Source organism: Schistocerca piceifrons, unplaced genomic scaffold (assembly GCF_021461385.2).
Source record: "Schistocerca piceifrons isolate TAMUIC-IGC-003096 unplaced genomic scaffold, iqSchPice1.1 HiC_scaffold_538, whole genome shotgun sequence".
Lineage (NCBI taxonomy): Eukaryota > Metazoa > Arthropoda > Insecta > Orthoptera > Acrididae > Schistocerca > Schistocerca piceifrons.
The window spans coordinates 27951-42910 of NW_025728775.1; the positions used below are offsets into that span (position 1 = coordinate 27951).

At 50.9% G+C, this 14960-nt stretch overlaps 30 non-coding genes across 30 annotated transcripts; 20 read left to right on the forward strand and 10 right to left on the reverse strand.

Annotated features, from left to right (window-relative positions):
- Positions 1–74: 74 nt before the first annotated feature.
- Trnav-cac lies at positions 75–147 on the forward strand. Its single transcript has one exon. It is a non-coding gene; the product is annotated as a tRNA-Val (tRNA).
- Positions 148–305: 158 nt separating this feature from the next.
- Trnav-aac lies at positions 306–378 on the forward strand. The gene has a single exon. It is a non-coding gene; the product is annotated as a tRNA-Val (tRNA).
- Positions 379–1111: 733 nt separating this feature from the next.
- Positions 1112–1183, reverse strand: Trnaa-agc. The gene has a single exon. It is a non-coding gene; the product is annotated as a tRNA-Ala (tRNA).
- A 380-nt stretch (positions 1184–1563) lies between these two features.
- Trnav-cac lies at positions 1564–1636 on the forward strand. The gene has a single exon. It is a non-coding gene; the product is annotated as a tRNA-Val (tRNA).
- Positions 1637–1794: 158 nt separating this feature from the next.
- On the forward strand, positions 1795–1867 carry Trnav-aac. Its single transcript has one exon. It is a non-coding gene; the product is annotated as a tRNA-Val (tRNA).
- Positions 1868–2600: 733 nt separating this feature from the next.
- On the reverse strand, positions 2601–2672 carry Trnaa-agc. Its single transcript has one exon. It is a non-coding gene; the product is annotated as a tRNA-Ala (tRNA).
- A 380-nt stretch (positions 2673–3052) lies between these two features.
- Positions 3053–3125, forward strand: Trnav-cac. Its single transcript has one exon. It is a non-coding gene; the product is annotated as a tRNA-Val (tRNA).
- A 158-nt stretch (positions 3126–3283) lies between these two features.
- Trnav-aac lies at positions 3284–3356 on the forward strand. Its single transcript has one exon. It is a non-coding gene; the product is annotated as a tRNA-Val (tRNA).
- Positions 3357–4089: 733 nt separating this feature from the next.
- Trnaa-agc lies at positions 4090–4161 on the reverse strand. Its single transcript has one exon. It is a non-coding gene; the product is annotated as a tRNA-Ala (tRNA).
- Positions 4162–4541: 380 nt separating this feature from the next.
- Trnav-cac lies at positions 4542–4614 on the forward strand. Its single transcript has one exon. It is a non-coding gene; the product is annotated as a tRNA-Val (tRNA).
- A 158-nt stretch (positions 4615–4772) lies between these two features.
- On the forward strand, positions 4773–4845 carry Trnav-aac. The gene has a single exon. It is a non-coding gene; the product is annotated as a tRNA-Val (tRNA).
- A 735-nt stretch (positions 4846–5580) lies between these two features.
- Trnaa-agc lies at positions 5581–5652 on the reverse strand. Its single transcript has one exon. It is a non-coding gene; the product is annotated as a tRNA-Ala (tRNA).
- Positions 5653–6032: 380 nt separating this feature from the next.
- Trnav-cac lies at positions 6033–6105 on the forward strand. Its single transcript has one exon. It is a non-coding gene; the product is annotated as a tRNA-Val (tRNA).
- Positions 6106–6263: 158 nt separating this feature from the next.
- Positions 6264–6336, forward strand: Trnav-aac. Its single transcript has one exon. It is a non-coding gene; the product is annotated as a tRNA-Val (tRNA).
- Positions 6337–7071: 735 nt separating this feature from the next.
- Positions 7072–7143, reverse strand: Trnaa-agc. Its single transcript has one exon. It is a non-coding gene; the product is annotated as a tRNA-Ala (tRNA).
- Positions 7144–7523: 380 nt separating this feature from the next.
- Positions 7524–7596, forward strand: Trnav-cac. The gene has a single exon. It is a non-coding gene; the product is annotated as a tRNA-Val (tRNA).
- Positions 7597–7754: 158 nt separating this feature from the next.
- Positions 7755–7827, forward strand: Trnav-aac. Its single transcript has one exon. It is a non-coding gene; the product is annotated as a tRNA-Val (tRNA).
- A 753-nt stretch (positions 7828–8580) lies between these two features.
- On the reverse strand, positions 8581–8652 carry Trnaa-agc. The gene has a single exon. It is a non-coding gene; the product is annotated as a tRNA-Ala (tRNA).
- Positions 8653–9032: 380 nt separating this feature from the next.
- On the forward strand, positions 9033–9105 carry Trnav-cac. The gene has a single exon. It is a non-coding gene; the product is annotated as a tRNA-Val (tRNA).
- A 158-nt stretch (positions 9106–9263) lies between these two features.
- On the forward strand, positions 9264–9336 carry Trnav-aac. Its single transcript has one exon. It is a non-coding gene; the product is annotated as a tRNA-Val (tRNA).
- Positions 9337–10088: 752 nt separating this feature from the next.
- Positions 10089–10160, reverse strand: Trnaa-agc. Its single transcript has one exon. It is a non-coding gene; the product is annotated as a tRNA-Ala (tRNA).
- Positions 10161–10540: 380 nt separating this feature from the next.
- Trnav-cac lies at positions 10541–10613 on the forward strand. The gene has a single exon. It is a non-coding gene; the product is annotated as a tRNA-Val (tRNA).
- Positions 10614–10771: 158 nt separating this feature from the next.
- Trnav-aac lies at positions 10772–10844 on the forward strand. Its single transcript has one exon. It is a non-coding gene; the product is annotated as a tRNA-Val (tRNA).
- Positions 10845–11576: 732 nt separating this feature from the next.
- On the reverse strand, positions 11577–11648 carry Trnaa-agc. Its single transcript has one exon. It is a non-coding gene; the product is annotated as a tRNA-Ala (tRNA).
- A 380-nt stretch (positions 11649–12028) lies between these two features.
- On the forward strand, positions 12029–12101 carry Trnav-cac. Its single transcript has one exon. It is a non-coding gene; the product is annotated as a tRNA-Val (tRNA).
- Positions 12102–12259: 158 nt separating this feature from the next.
- Trnav-aac lies at positions 12260–12332 on the forward strand. The gene has a single exon. It is a non-coding gene; the product is annotated as a tRNA-Val (tRNA).
- A 733-nt stretch (positions 12333–13065) lies between these two features.
- Trnaa-agc lies at positions 13066–13137 on the reverse strand. Its single transcript has one exon. It is a non-coding gene; the product is annotated as a tRNA-Ala (tRNA).
- Positions 13138–13517: 380 nt separating this feature from the next.
- On the forward strand, positions 13518–13590 carry Trnav-cac. Its single transcript has one exon. It is a non-coding gene; the product is annotated as a tRNA-Val (tRNA).
- A 158-nt stretch (positions 13591–13748) lies between these two features.
- Positions 13749–13821, forward strand: Trnav-aac. Its single transcript has one exon. It is a non-coding gene; the product is annotated as a tRNA-Val (tRNA).
- Positions 13822–14555: 734 nt separating this feature from the next.
- On the reverse strand, positions 14556–14627 carry Trnaa-agc. Its single transcript has one exon. It is a non-coding gene; the product is annotated as a tRNA-Ala (tRNA).
- Positions 14628–14960: the final 333 nt, after the last annotated feature.

Below are 14960 nucleotides of genomic sequence, written 5' to 3' on the forward strand. Positions count from 1 at the left end.
CGTGTGTGCATTCGCCGACGATAGAAAGGCTGAGGCAAGTTTGAGTGAAAAAGGATGGACTCGTCGGGTCCGTCGTTTCCGTAGTGTAGCGGTTATCACGTCTGCTTCACACGCAGAAGGTCCCCGGTTCGATCCCGGGCGGGAACAGTATTTTCCTGCCTATGTCGTATTGTCCTCCAATGAGCCACTTCGTGTGTGGATCTGCTGCATGTCCCCTCGTTTTGCAAGTACCACATTTATTGAATTTTTTAGTTACGATCATAACATCACTACAAGTTGTCTGTGAAGTAAGGTGCACACAAGCAGTTTCCGTGGTGTAGCGGTTATCACGTCTGCCTAACACGCAGAAGGTCCCCGGTTCGATCCCGGGCGGAAACACTTTTTCATCACTTTAAGCAAGACGTACTAACATGCATCTGCTACCATCTGTACCCGAAGCCTTCGTAATCGCCTTCACGCGTCGGACCCGAGTGTCAATTGCTCACATCGAATAAGAAATTCATTTGATATTGACGGCGAGCTTTTTGCGCTGACTCAGCCACTGACGTGCGATCAGTTTGCACAAAACGCTAGGGCTCGTCCGGGATTTGAACCCGGGACCTCCTGCACCCTAAGCAGGAATCATACCCATCTTTTTTTTTTTTTTTTTTTTTTTTTTTTTTTGAACCTGTCTCCGCTGTTAGGACACTAAGCAGTGTGGTTAGCTGCATTCAACCCCCGTGGCAAAGTCTTGCAGTCCTCCAGCTTTGTTGACCACAGTTAGGTGCCTCGATAAGAGGTGGACAGGTGTCGCATCGCTCTCGCCGTCACTTGTTACCACGAATCGTACTTAACGTAGTTTTCTGCAAGCGTCAGCGTAGCGTCAGTCGAGCTAAGTCGGGCCAAGTCGCATAAGAGGAGCAACAAAATGCGCATTTCCGGTACCGGGAATCGAACCCGTTCCTCCTGGGTGAGAGCCAGGTACCCTAGCCACTTTTTTTTTTTTTTTTTTTTAACGCGTCGGACCAGAGTGTCAATTGTTCACATCGAATAAGAAGTTCATTTGATATTGACGGCGAGCTTTTTGCGCTGACTCAGCCACTGACGTGCGATCAGTTTGCACAAAACGCTAGGGCTCGTTCGGGATTTGAACCCGGGACCTTCTGCACGCTAAGCAGGAATCATACCCCTAGACCAACGAGCCCTATGACACGGCGATTGCCAATTACTCCAGTCCCTCGATGTCGTCCAGGGTGCCCTGGAAGTCTCGTGTACGCTGGCGGGATGGGGGCGGCCCTCCTGGGCTATCGGTACCCTCATGTAGAGCTGCCGCTGGGCTCGCACTGCCTGCTGCTGAGAAAGTGATTGCTTTTGCTGATATGACTTGCAATAACGACCGCGCGAAACGCCGCTATCTCGTTAAGGGTGCTACGGCAGACACCCTCTCGAGCACCCCGAAGACTTCTTGAGCCCTCGGCTGTGATGGGTTCCAGGCTGACATTAGATCTGTCGTGTGTGCATTCGCCGACGATAGAAAGGCTGAGGCAAGTTTGAGTGAAAAAGGATGGACTCGTCGGGTCCGTCGTTTCCGTAGTGTAGCGGTTATCACGTCTGCTTCACACGCAGAAGGTCCCCGGTTCGATCCCGGGCGGGAACAGTATTTTCCTGCCTATGTCGTATTGTCCTCCAATGAGCCACTTCGTGTGTGGATCTGCTGCATGTCCCCTCGTTTTGCAAGTACCACATTTATTGAATTTTTTAGTTACGATCATAACATCACTACAAGTTGTCTGTGAAGTAAGGTGCACACAAGCAGTTTCCGTGGTGTAGCGGTTATCACGTCTGCCTAACACGCAGAAGGTCCCCGGTTCGATCCCGGGCGGAAACACTTTTTCATCACTTTAAGCAAGACGTACTAACATGCATCTGCTACCATCTGTACCCGAAGCCTTCGTAATCGCCTTCACGCGTCGGACCCGAGTGTCAATTGCTCACATCGAATAAGAAATTCATTTGATATTGACGGCGAGCTTTTTGCGCTGACTCAGCCACTGACGTGCGATCAGTTTGCACAAAACGCTAGGGCTCGTCCGGGATTTGAACCCGGGACCTCCTGCACCCTAAGCAGGAATCATACCCATCTTTTTTTTTTTTTTTTTTTTTTTTTTTTTTTGAACCTGTCTCCGCTGTTAGGACACTAAGCAGTGTGGTTAGCTGCATTCAACCCCCGTGGCAAAGTCTTGCAGTCCTCCAGCTTTGTTGACCACAGTTAGGTGCCTCGATAAGAGGTGGACAGGTGTCGCATCGCTCTCGCCGTCACTTGTTACCACGAATCGTACTTAACGTAGTTTTCTGCAAGCGTCAGCGTAGCGTCAGTCGAGCTAAGTCGGGCCAAGTCGCATAAGAGGAGCAACAAAATGCGCATTTCCGGTACCGGGAATCGAACCCGTTCCTCCTGGGTGAGAGCCAGGTACCCTAGCCACTTTTTTTTTTTTTTTTTTTTAACGCGTCGGACCAGAGTGTCAATTGTTCACATCGAATAAGAAGTTCATTTGATATTGACGGCGAGCTTTTTGCGCTGACTCAGCCACTGACGTGCGATCAGTTTGCACAAAACGCTAGGGCTCGTTCGGGATTTGAACCCGGGACCTTCTGCACGCTAAGCAGGAATCATACCCCTAGACCAACGAGCCCTATGACACGGCGATTGCCAATTACTCCAGTCCCTCGATGTCGTCCAGGGTGCCCTGGAAGTCTCGTGTACGCTGGCGGGATGGGGGCGGCCCTCCTGGGCTATCGGTACCCTCATGTAGAGCTGCCGCTGGGCTCGCACTGCCTGCTGCTGAGAAAGTGATTGCTTTTGCTGATATGACTTGCAATAACGACCGCGCGAAACGCCGCTATCTCGTTAAGGGTGCTACGGCAGACACCCTCTCGAGCACCCCGAAGACTTCTTGAGCCCTCGGCTGTGATGGGTTCCAGGCTGACATTAGATCTGTCGTGTGTGCATTCGCCGACGATAGAAAGGCTGAGGCAAGTTTGAGTGAAAAAGGATGGACTCGTCGGGTCCGTCGTTTCCGTAGTGTAGCGGTTATCACGTCTGCTTCACACGCAGAAGGTCCCCGGTTCGATCCCGGGCGGGAACAGTATTTTCCTGCCTATGTCGTATTGTCCTCCAATGAGCCACTTCGTGTGTGGATCTGCTGCATGTCCCCTCGTTTTGCAAGTACCACATTTATTGAATTTTTTAGTTACGATCATAACATCACTACAAGTTGTCTGTGAAGTAAGGTGCACACAAGCAGTTTCCGTGGTGTAGCGGTTATCACGTCTGCCTAACACGCAGAAGGTCCCCGGTTCGATCCCGGGCGGAAACACTTTTTCATCACTTTAAGCAAGACGTACTAACATGCATCTGCTACCATCTGTACCCGAAGCCTTCGTAATCGCCTTCACGCGTCGGACCCGAGTGTCAATTGCTCACATCGAATAAGAAATTCATTTGATATTGACGGCGAGCTTTTTGCGCTGACTCAGCCACTGACGTGCGATCAGTTTGCACAAAACGCTAGGGCTCGTCCGGGATTTGAACCCGGGACCTCCTGCACCCTAAGCAGGAATCATACCCATCTTTTTTTTTTTTTTTTTTTTTTTTTTTTTTTGAACCTGTCTCCGCTGTTAGGACACTAAGCAGTGTGGTTAGCTGCATTCAACCCCCGTGGCAAAGTCTTGCAGTCCTCCAGCTTTGTTGACCACAGTTAGGTGCCTCGATAAGAGGTGGACAGGTGTCGCATCGCTCTCGCCGTCACTTGTTACCACGAATCGTACTTAACGTAGTTTTCTGCAAGCGTCAGCGTAGCGTCAGTCGAGCTAAGTCGGGCCAAGTCGCATAAGAGGAGCAACAAAATGCGCATTTCCGGTACCGGGAATCGAACCCGTTCCTCCTGGGTGAGAGCCAGGTACCCTAGCCACTTTTTTTTTTTTTTTTTTTTAACGCGTCGGACCAGAGTGTCAATTGTTCACATCGAATAAGAAGTTCATTTGATATTGACGGCGAGCTTTTTGCGCTGACTCAGCCACTGACGTGCGATCAGTTTGCACAAAACGCTAGGGCTCGTTCGGGATTTGAACCCGGGACCTTCTGCACGCTAAGCAGGAATCATACCCCTAGACCAACGAGCCCTATGACACGGCGATTGCCAATTACTCCAGTCCCTCGATGTCGTCCAGGGTGCCCTGGAAGTCTCGTGTACGCTGGCGGGATGGGGGCGGCCCTCCTGGGCTATCGGTACCCTCATGTAGAGCTGCCGCTGGGCTCGCACTGCCTGCTGCTGAGAAAGTGATTGCTTTTGCTGATATGACTTGCAATAACGACCGCGCGAAACGCCGCTATCTCGTTAAGGGTGCTACGGCAGACACCCTCTCGAGCACCCCGAAGACTTCTTGAGCCCTCGGCTGTGATGGGTTCCAGGCTGACATTAGATCTGTCGTGTGTGCATTCGCCGACGATAGAAAGGCTGAGGCAAGTTTGAGTGAAAAAGGATGGACTCGTCGGGTCCGTCGTTTCCGTAGTGTAGCGGTTATCACGTCTGCTTCACACGCAGAAGGTCCCCGGTTCGATCCCGGGCGGGAACAGTATTTTCCTGCCTATGTCGTATTGTCCTCCAATGAGCCACTTCGTGTGTGGATCTGCTGCATGTCCCCTCGTTTTGCAAGTACCACATTTATTGAATTTTTTAGTTACGATCATAACATCACTACAAGTTGTCTGTGAAGTAAGGTGCACACAAGCAGTTTCCGTGGTGTAGCGGTTATCACGTCTGCCTAACACGCAGAAGGTCCCCGGTTCGATCCCGGGCGGAAACACTTTTTCATCACTTTAAGCAAGACGTACTAACATGCATCTGCTACCATCTGTACCCGAAGCCTTCGTAATCGCCTTCACGCGTCGGACCCGAGTGTCAATTGCTCACATCGAATAAGAAATTCATTTGATATTGACGGCGAGCTTTTTGCGCTGACTCAGCCACTGACGTGCGATCAGTTTGCACAAAACGCTAGGGCTCGTCCGGGATTTGAACCCGGGACCTCCTGCACCCTAAGCAGGAATCATACCCATCTTTTTTTTTTTTTTTTTTTTTTTTTTTTTGAACCTGTCTCCGCTGTTAGGACACTAAGCAGTGTGGTTAGCTGCATTCAACCCCCGTGGCAAAGTCTTGCAGTCCTCCAGCTTTGTTGACCACAGTTAGGTGCCTCGATAAGAGGTGGACAGGTGTCGCATCGCTCTCGCCGTCACTTGTTACCACGAATCGTACTTAACGTAGTTTTCTGCAAGCGTCAGCGTAGCGTCAGTCGAGCTAAGTCGGGCCAAGTCGCATAAGAGGAGCAACAAAATGCGCATTTCCGGTACCGGGAATCGAACCCGTTCCTCCTGGGTGAGAGCCAGGTACCCTAGCCACTTTTTTTTTTTTTTTTTTTTTTTTAACGCGTCGGACCAGAGTGTCAATTGTTCACATCGAATAAGAAGTTCATTTGATATTGACGGCGAGCTTTTTGCGCTGACTCAGCCACTGACGTGCGATCAGTTTGCACAAAACGCTAGGGCTCGTTCGGGATTTGAACCCGGGACCTTCTGCACGCTAAGCAGGAATCATACCCCTAGACCAACGAGCCCTATGACACGGCGATTGCCAATTACTCCAGTCCCTCGATGTCGTCCAGGGTGCCCTGGAAGTCTCGTGTACGCTGGCGGGATGGGGGCGGCCCTCCTGGGCTATCGGTACCCTCATGTAGAGCTGCCGCTGGGCTCGCACTGCCTGCTGCTGAGAAAGTGATTGCTTTTGCTGATATGACTTGCAATAACGACTGCGCGAAACGCCGCTATCTCGTTAGGGGTGCTACGGCAGACACCCTCTCGAGCACCCCGAAGACTTCTTGAGCCCTCGGCTGTGATGGGTTCCAGGCTGACATTAAATCTGTCGTGTGTGCATTCGCCGACGATAGAAAGGCTGAGGCAAGTTTGAGTGAAAATGGATGGACTCGTCGGGTCCGTCGTTTCCGTAGTGTAGCGGTTATCACGTCTGCTTCACACGCAGAAGGTCCCCGGTTCGATCCCGGGCGGGAACAGTATTTTCCTGCCTATGTCGTATTGTCCTCCAATGAGCCACTTCGTGTGTGGATCTGCTGCATGTCCCCTCGTTTTGCAAGTACCACATTTATTGAATTTTTTAGTTACGATCATAACATCACTACAAGTTGTCTGTGAAGTAAGGTGCACACAAGCAGTTTCCGTGGTGTAGCGGTTATCACGTCTGCCTAACACGCAGAAGGTCCCCGGTTCGATCCCGGGCGGAAATACTTTTTCATCACTTTAAGCAAGACGTACTAACATGCATCTGCTACCATCTGTACCCGAAGCCTTCGTAATCGCCTTCACGCGTCGGACCCGAGTGTCAATTGGTCACATCGAATAAGAAATTCATTTGATATTGACGGCGAGCTTTTTGCGCTGACTCAGCCACTGACGTGCGATCAGTTTGCACAAAACGCTAGGGCTCGTCCGGGATTTGAACCCGGGACCTCCTGCACCCTAAGCAGGAATCATACCCATCTTTTTTTTTTTTTTTTTTTTTTTTTTTTTTGAACCTGTCTCCGCTGTTAGGACACTAAGCAGTGTGGTTAGCTGCATTCAACCCCCGTGGCAAAGTCTTGCAGTCCTCCAGCTTTGTTGACCACAGTTAGGTGCCTCGATAAGAGGTGGACAGGTGTCGCATCGCTCTCGCCGTCACTTGTTACCACGAATCGTACTTAACGTAGTTTTCTGCAAGCGTCAGCGTAGCGTCAGTCGAGCTAAGTCGGGCCAAGTCGCATAAGAGGAGCAACAAAATGCGCATTTCCGGTACCGGGAATCGAACCCGTTCCTCCTGGGTGAGAGCCAGGTACCCTAGCCACTTTTTTTTTTTTTTTTTTTTTTTAACGCGTCGGACCAGAGTGTCAATTGTTCACATCGAATAAGAAGTTCATTTGATATTGACGGCGAGCTTTTTGCGCTGACTCAGCCACTGACGTGCGATCAGTTTGCACAAAACGCTAGGGCTCGTTCGGGATTTGAACCCGGGACCTTCTGCACGCTAAGCAGGAATCATACCCCTAGACCAACGAGCCCTATGACACGGCGATTGCCAATTACTCCAGTCCCTCGATGTCGTCCAGGGTGCCCTGGAAGTCTCGTGTACGCTGGCGGGATGGGGGCGGCCCTCCTGGGCTATCGGTACCCTCATGTAGAGCTGCCGCTGGGCTCGCACTGCCTGCTGCTGAGAAAGTGATTGCTTTTGCTGATATGACTTGCAATAACGACTGCGCGAAACGCCGCTATCTCGTTAGGGGTGCTACGGCAGACACCCTCTCGAGCACCCCGAAGACTTCTTGAGCCCTCGGCTGTGATGGGTTCCAGGCTGACATTAGATCTGTCGTGTGTGCATTCGCCGACGATAGAAAGGCTGAGGCAAGTTTGAGTGAAAATGGATGGACTCGTCGGGTCCGTCGTTTCCGTAGTGTAGCGGTTATCACGTCTGCTTCACACGCAGAAGGTCCCCGGTTCGATCCCGGGCGGGAACAGTATTTTCCTGCCTATGTCGTATTGTCCTCCAATGAGCCACTTCGTGTGTGGATCTGCTGCATGTCCCCTCGTTTTGCAAGTACCACATTTATTGAATTTTTTAGTTACGATCATAACATCACTACAAGTTGTCTGTGAAGTAAGGTGCACACAAGCAGTTTCCGTGGTGTAGCGGTTATCACGTCTGCCTAACACGCAGAAGGTCCCCGGTTCGATCCCGGGCGGAAATACTTTTTCATCACTTTAAGCAAGACGTACTAACATGCATCTGCTACCATCTGTACCCGAAGCCTTCGTAATCGCCTTCACGCGTCGGACCCGAGTGTCAATTGGTCACATCGAATAAGAAATTCATTTGATATTGACGGCGAGCTTTTTGCGCTGACTCAGCCACTGACGTGCGATCAGTTTGCACAAAACGCTAGGGCTCGTCCGGGATTTGAACCCGGGACCTCCTGCACCCTAAGCAGGAATCATACCCATCTTTTTTTTTTTTTTTTTTTTTTTTTTTTTTTTTTTTTTTTTTTTTTTTTTTGAACCTGTCTCCGCTGTTAGGACACTAAGCAGTGTGGTTAGCTGCATTCAACCCCCGTGGCAAAGTCTTGCAGTCCTCCAGCTTTGTTGACCACAGTTAGGTGCCTCGATAAGAGGTGGACAGGTGTCGCATCGCTCTCGCCGTCACTTGTTACCACGAATCGTACTTAACGTAGTTTTCTGCAAGCGTCAGCGTAGCGTCAGTCGAGCTAAGTCGGGCCAAGTCGCATAAGAGGAGCAACAAAATGCGCATTTCCGGTACCGGGAATCGAACCCGTTCCTCCTGGGTGAGAGCCAGGTACCCTAGCCACTTTTTTTTTTTTTTTTTTTTAACGCGTCGGACCAGAGTGTCAATTGTTCACATCGAATAAGAAGTTCATTTGATATTGACGGCGAGCTTTTTGCGCTGACTCAGCCACTGACGTGCGATCAGTTTGCACAAAACGCTAGGGCTCGTTCGGGATTTGAACCCGGGACCTTCTGCACGCTAAGCAGGAATCATACCCCTAGACCAACGAGCCCTATGACACGGCGATTGCCAATTACTCCAGTCCCTCGATGTCGTCCAGGTTGCCCTGGAAGTCTCGTGTACGCTGGCGGGATGGGGGCGGCCCTCCTGGGCTATCGGTACCCTCATGTAGAGCTGCCGCTGGGCTCGCACTGCCTGCTGCTGAGAAAGTGATTGCTTTTGCTGATATGACTTGCAATAACGACTGCGCGAAACGCCGCTATCTCGTTAGGGGTGCTACGGCAGACACCCTCTCGAGCACCCCGAAGACTTCTTGAGCCCTCGGCTGTGATGGGTTCCAGGCTGACATTAGATCTGTCGTGTGTGCATTCGCCGACGATAGAAAGGCTGAGGCAAGTTTGAGTGAAAATGGATGGACTCGTCGGGTCCGTCGTTTCCGTAGTGTAGCGGTTATCACGTCTGCTTCACACGCAGAAGGTCCCCGGTTCGATCCCGGGCGGGAACAGTATTTTCCTGCCTATGTCGTATTGTCCTCCAATGAGCCACTTCGTGTGTGGATCTGCTGCATGTCCCCTCGTTTTGCAAGTACCACATTTATTGAATTTTTTAGTTACGATCATAACATCACTACAAGTTGTCTGTGAAGTAAGGTGCACACAAGCAGTTTCCGTGGTGTAGCGGTTATCACGTCTGCCTAACACGCAGAAGGTCCCCGGTTCGATCCCGGGCGGAAATACTTTTTCATCACTTTAAGCAAGACGTACTAACATGCATCTGCTACCATCTGTACCCGAAGCCTTCGTAATCGCCTTCACGCGTCGGACCCGAGTGTCAATTGGTCACATCGAATAAGAAATTCATTTGATATTGACGGCGAGCTTTTTGCGCTGACTCAGCCACTGACGTGCGATCAGTTTGCACAAAACGCTAGGGCTCGTCCGGGATTTGAACCCGGGACCTCCTGCACCCTAAGCAGGAATCATACCCATCTTTTTTTTTTTTTTTTTTTTTTTTTTTTTTTTTTTTTTTTTTTTTTTTTTGAACCTGTCTCCGCTGTTAGGACACTAAGCAGTGTGGTTAGCTGCATTCAACCCCCGTGGCAAAGTCTTGCAGTCCTCCAGCTTTGTTGACCACAGTTAGGTGCCTCGATAAGAGGTGGACAGGTGTCGCATCGCTCTCGCCGTCACTTGTTACCACGAATCGTACTTAACGTAGTTTTCTGCAAGCGTCAGCGTAGCGTCAGTCGAGCTAAGTCGGGCCAAGTCGCATAAGAGGAGCAACAAAATGCGCATTTCCGGTACCGGGAATCGAACCCGTTCCTCCTGGGTGAGAGCCAGGTACCCTAGCCACTTTTTTTTTTTTTTTTTTTTAACGCGTCGGACCAGAGTGTCAATTGTTCACATCGAATAAGAAGTTCATTTGATATTGACGGCGAGCTTTTTGCGCTGACTCAGCCACTGACGTGCGATCAGTTTGCACAAAACGCTAGGGCTCGTTCGGGATTTGAACCCGGGACCTTCTGCACGCTAAGCAGGAATCATACCCCTAGACCAACGAGCCCTATGACACGGCGATTGCCAATTACTCCAGTCCCTCGATGTCGTCCAGGGTGCCCTGGAAGTCTCGTGTACGCTGGCGGGATGGGGGCGGCCCTCCTGGGCTATCGGTACCCTCATGTAGAGCTGCCGCTGGGCTCGCACTGCCTGCTGCTGAGAAAGTGATTGCTTTTGCTGATATGACTTGCAATAACGACTGCGCGAAACGCCGCTATCTCGTTAGGGGTGCTACGGCAGACACCCTCTCGAGCACCCCGAAGACTTCTTGAGCCCTCGGCTGTGATGGGTTCCAGGCTGACATTAGATCTGTCGTGTGTGCATTCGCCGACGATAGAAAGGCTGAGGCAAGTTTGAGTGAAAATGGATGGACTCGTCGGGTCCGTCGTTTCCGTAGTGTAGCGGTTATCACGTCTGCTTCACACGCAGAAGGTCCCCGGTTCGATCCCGGGCGGGAACAGTATTTTCCTGCCTATGTCGTATTGTCCTCCAATGAGCCACTTCGTGTGTGGATCTGCTGCATGTCCCCTCGTTTTGCAAGTACCACATTTATTGAATTTTTTAGTTACGATCATAACATCACTACAAGTTGTCTGTGAAGTAAGGTGCACACAAGCAGTTTCCGTGGTGTAGCGGTTATCACGTCTGCCTAACACGCAGAAGGTCCCCGGTTCGATCCCGGGCGGAAATACTTTTTCATCACTTTAAGCAAGACGTACTAACATGCATCTGCTACCATCTGTACCCGAAGCCTTCGTAATCGCCTTCACGCGTCGGACCCGAGTGTCAATTGCTCACATCGAATAAGAAATTCATTTGATATTGACGGCGAGCTTTTTGCGCTGACTCAGCCACTGACGTGCGATCAGTTTGCACAAAACGCTAGGGCTCGTCCGGGATTTGAACCCGGGACCTCCTGCACCCTAAGCAGGAATCATACCCATCTTTTTTTTTTTTTTTTTTTTTTTTTTTTTTGAACCTGTCTCCGCTGTTAGGACACTAAGCAGTGTGGTTAGCTGCATTCAACCCCCGTGGCAAAGTCTTGCAGTCCTCCAGCTTTGTTGACCACAGTTAGGTGCCTCGATAAGAGGTGGACAGGTGTCGCATCGCTCTCGCCGTCACTTGTTACCACGAATCGTACTTAACGTAGTTTTCTGCAAGCGTCAGCGTAGCGTCAGTCGAGCTAAGTCGGGCCAAGTCGCATAAGAGGAGCAACAAAATGCGCATTTCCGGTACCGGGAATCGAACCCGTTCCTCCTGGGTGAGAGCCAGGTACCCTAGCCACTTTTTTTTTTTTTTTTTTTTAACGCGTCGGACCAGAGTGTCAATTGTTCACATCGAATAAGAAGTTCATTTGATATTGACGGCGAGCTTTTTGCGCTGACTCAGCCACTGACGTGCGATCAGTTTGCACAAAACGCTAGGGCTCGTTCGGGATTTGAACCCGGGACCTTCTGCACGCTAAGCAGGAATCATACCCCTAGACCAACGAGCCCTATGACACGGCGATTGCCAATTACTCCAGTCCCTCGATGTCGTCCAGGGTGCCCTGGAAGTCTCGTGTACGCTGGCGGGATGGGGGCGGCCCTCCTGGGCTATCGGTACCCTCATGTAGAGCTGCCGCTGGGCTCGCACTGCCTGCTGCTGAGAAAGTGATTGCTTTTGCTGATATGACTTGCAATAACGACTGCGCGAAACGCCGCTATCTCGTTAGGGGTGCTACGGCAGACACCCTCTCGAGCACCCCGAAGACTTCTTGAGCCCTCGGCTGTGATGGGTTCCAGGCTGACATTAGATCTGTCGTGTGTGCATTCGCCGACGATAGAAAGGCTGAGGCAAGTTTGAGTGAAAATGGATGGACTCGTCGGGTCCGTCGTTTCCGTAGTGTAGCGGTTATCACGTCTGCTTCACACGCAGAAGGTCCCCGGTTCGATCCCGGGCGGGAACAGTATTTTCCTGCCTATGTCGTATTGTCCTCCAATGAGCCACTTCGTGTGTGGATCTGCTGCATGTCCCCTCGTTTTGCAAGTACCACATTTATTGAATTTTTTAGTTACGATCATAACATCACTACAAGTTGTCTGTGAAGTAAGGTGCACACAAGCAGTTTCCGTGGTGTAGCGGTTATCACGTCTGCCTAACACGCAGAAGGTCCCCGGTTCGATCCCGGGCGGAAATACTTTTTCATCACTTTAAGCAAGACGTACTAACATGCATCTGCTACCATCTGTACCCGAAGCCTTCGTAATCGCCTTCACGCGTCGGACCCGAGTGTCAATTGCTCACATCGAATAAGAAATTCATTTGATATTGACGGCGAGCTTTTTGCGCTGACTCAGCCACTGACGTGCGATCAGTTTGCACAAAACGCTAGGGCTCGTCCGGGATTTGAACCCGGGACCTCCTGCACCCTAAGCAGGAATCATACCCATCTTTTTTTTTTTTTTTTTTTTTTTTTTTTTTTGAACCTGTCTCCGCTGTTAGGACACTAAGCAGTGTGGTTAGCTGCATTCAACCCCCGTGGCAAAGTCTTGCAGTCCTCCAGCTTTGTTGACCACAGTTAGGTGCCTCGATAAGAGGTGGACAGGTGTCGCATCGCTCTCGCCGTCACTTGTTACCACGAATCGTACTTAACGTAGTTTTCTGCAAGCGTCAGCGTAGCGTCAGTCGAGCTAAGTCGGGCCAAGTCGCATAAGAGGAGCAACAAAATGCGCATTTCCGGTACCGGGAATCGAACCCGTTCCTCCTGGGTGAGAGCCAGGTACCCTAGCCACTTTTTTTTTTTTTTTTTTTTAACGCGTCGGACCAGAGTGTCAATTGTTCACATCGAATAAGAAGTTCATTTGATATTGACGGCGAGCTTTTTGCGCTGACTCAGCCACTGACGTGCGATCAGTTTGCACAAAACGCTAGGGCTCGTTCGGGATTTGAACCCGGGACCTTCTGCACGCTAAGCAGGAATCATACCCCTAGACCAACGAGCCCTATGACACGGCGATTGCCAATTACTCCAGTCCCTCGATGTCGTCCAGGGTGCCCTGGAAGTCTCGTGTACGCTGGCGGGATGGGGGCGGCCCTCCTGGGCTATCGGTACCCTCATGTAGAGCTGCCGCTGGGCTCGCACTGCCTGCTGCTGAGAAAGTGATTGCTTTTGCTGATATGACTTGCAATAACGACCGCGCGAAACGCCGCTATCTCGTTAAGGGTGCTACGGCAGACACCCTCTCGAGCACCCCGAAGACTTCTTGAGCCCTCGGCTGTGATGGGTTCCAGGCTGACATTAGATCTGTCGTGTGTGCATTCGCCGACGATAGAAAGGCTGAGGCAAGTTTGAGTGAAAAAGGATGGACTCGTCGGGTCCGTCGTTTCCGTAGTGTAGCGGTTATCACGTCTGCTTCACACGCAGAAGGTCCCCGGTTCGATCCCGGGCGGGAACAGTATTTTCCTGCCTATGTCGTATTGTCCTCCAATGAGCCACTTCGTGTGTGGATCTGCTGCATGTCCCCTCGTTTTGCAAGTACCACATTTATTGAATTTTTTAGTTACGATCATAACATCACTACAAGTTGTCTGTGAAGTAAGGTGCACACAAGCAGTTTCCGTGGTGTAGCGGTTATCACGTCTGCCTAACACGCAGAAGGTCCCCGGTTCGATCCCGGGCGGAAACACTTTTTCATCACTTTAAGCAAGACGTACTAACATGCATCTGCTACCATCTGTACCCGAAGCCTTCGTAATCGCCTTCACGCGTCGGACCCGAGTGTCAATTGCTCACATCGAATAAGAAATTCATTTGATATTGACGGCGAGCTTTTTGCGCTGACTCAGCCACTGACGTGCGATCAGTTTGCACAAAACGCTAGGGCTCGTCCGGGATTTGAACCCGGGACCTCCTGCACCCTAAGCAGGAATCATACCCATCTTTTTTTTTTTTTTTTTTTTTTTTTTTTTGAACCTGTCTCCGCTGTTAGGACACTAAGCAGTGTGGTTAGCTGCATTCAACCCCCGTGGCAAAGTCTTGCAGTCCTCCAGCTTTGTTGACCACAGTTAGGTGCCTCGATAAGAGGTGGACAGGTGTCGCATCGCTCTCGCCGTCACTTGTTACCACGAATCGTACTTAACGTAGTTTTCTGCAAGCGTCAGCGTAGCGTCAGTCGAGCTAAGTCGGGCCAAGTCGCATAAGAGGAGCAACAAAATGCGCATTTCCGGTACCGGGAATCGAACCCGTTCCTCCTGGGTGAGAGCCAGGTACCCTAGCCACTTTTTTTTTTTTTTTTTTTTTTTAACGCGTCGGACCAGAGTGTCAATTGTTCACATCGAATAAGAAGTTCATTTGATATTGACGGCGAGCTTTTTGCGCTGACTCAGCCACTGACGTGCGATCAGTTTGCACAAAACGCTAGGGCTCGTTCGGGATTTGAACCCGGGACCTTCTGCACGCTAAGCAGGAATCATACCCCTAGACCAACGAGCCCTATGACACGGCGATTGCCAATTACTCCAGTCCCTCGATGTCGTCCAGGGTGCCCTGGAAGTCTCGTGTACGCTGGCGGGATGGGGGCGGCCCTCCTGGGCTATCGGTACCCTCATGTAGAGCTGCCGCTGGGCTCGCACTGCCTGCTGCTGAGAAAGTGATTGCTTTTGCTGATATGACTTGCAATAACGACCGCGCGAAACGCCGCTATCTCGTTAAGGGTGCTACGGCAGACACCCTCTCGAGCACCCCGAAGACTTCTTGAGCCCTCGGCTGTGATGGGTTCCAGGCTGACATTAGATCTGTCGTGTGTGCATTCGCCGACGATAGAAA